The sequence below is a fragment of the Hemitrygon akajei genome, unplaced genomic scaffold, assembly GCF_048418815.1.
Source record: "Hemitrygon akajei unplaced genomic scaffold, sHemAka1.3 Scf000086, whole genome shotgun sequence".
Lineage (NCBI taxonomy): Eukaryota > Metazoa > Chordata > Chondrichthyes > Myliobatiformes > Dasyatidae > Hemitrygon > Hemitrygon akajei.
Window position 1 is genome coordinate 96270 of NW_027331972.1, and position 1093 is coordinate 97362.

General features: G+C 43.4%; 1 non-coding gene across 1 annotated transcript; it reads right to left on the reverse strand.

Moving 5' to 3' along the window:
- Nucleotides 1-407: 407 nt before the first annotated feature.
- Nucleotides 408-496, reverse strand: trnar-ucg (transfer RNA arginine (anticodon UCG)). The gene is given in 2 exon segments: nucleotides 408-443; nucleotides 460-496. It is a non-coding gene; the product is annotated as a tRNA-Arg (tRNA).
- Between the last annotated feature and the right edge of the window lie 597 nt (nucleotides 497-1093).

Below are 1093 nucleotides of genomic sequence, written 5' to 3' on the forward strand. Positions count from 1 at the left end.
GCCCCGTCAGCAATTAGTGATGAAGATATCCAGAGCAGGCAGAGAAACAGCGCGCTGAGTCCAAGAATAGGTGGAGGTTTGGAGACAGGAGAATGTACCGTCGGTACTGGGTGGCGAATTCTCGCCGAAAAGGTGTGCTCGGAGACAGAGCTGAATGTGAAATAAACTTACCGTCCCAACAACAGCTCCACCCGAACATCTGAGAAGCTCCAGTGAATTGTTTATGAAAGTGTTTACAGAAATACCTCACAGACTAGACGTATAATATTATGTGATGCGTATAACAATGACGTGGCATTACATTTTCCACTGAGGTGGTATACTTCGATTAATCGCCACGCGGAACTGAGACAACCATGTTGCAGAATGAGAGACAGAATGGAACCAAAATCACCAATCTGGCAAAACGACCGTGACAGGACTCGAACCTGCAATCTTCTGATGACTTCGATTCAAGCACCGAAGTCAGACGCCTTATCCATTAGGCCACACGGCCGCATTCTGTGGGAAATTCCAATGGAAAAAATGGGGAACATGCTGACTGCTGCAAGGAGTTTCCAAGTGTAGAATGGTTTCCTGACCGAACTAAAAGTACTGGTATGCAGTGTTGTTATCTCAGGTGAACATTCGATCATTGTTCTTAATATCTCTCCATTCATTCCTGCTTTAGGCTGTACATTTAAATTCAATATTCTCTTTCTGTCACACAGAAAGGAATTGTAAAATGCCCACACCACTGTCTTTTACGGCCGCGTTATATTCTGTGATGGAATAATTGATTATGGTCCACCACATTTAATACATTATTGATAGAGTGAACTCGATTTCTTTTTAGATATTTCAGCCGTTGGTTTGGTAACCCAGAACCGAACAGCCATATGTTTGTGTCGTGTAAGCATTGGGGTGTTCGGATCTGCGGCTGCGCACTGCCGGAGGTGCCCTTCAACGTGTCTGTAATACAGTATCTATCGAGTTATTGCATTTGCTCAATACACGGAAAGTCGTCATTCTAGAGCCAGGTGGCAAATTCTCTTAATATCTGTTCACTTGAAAACGAGCAATATGACAACAAAGCTACTGAAATTTGATTTAA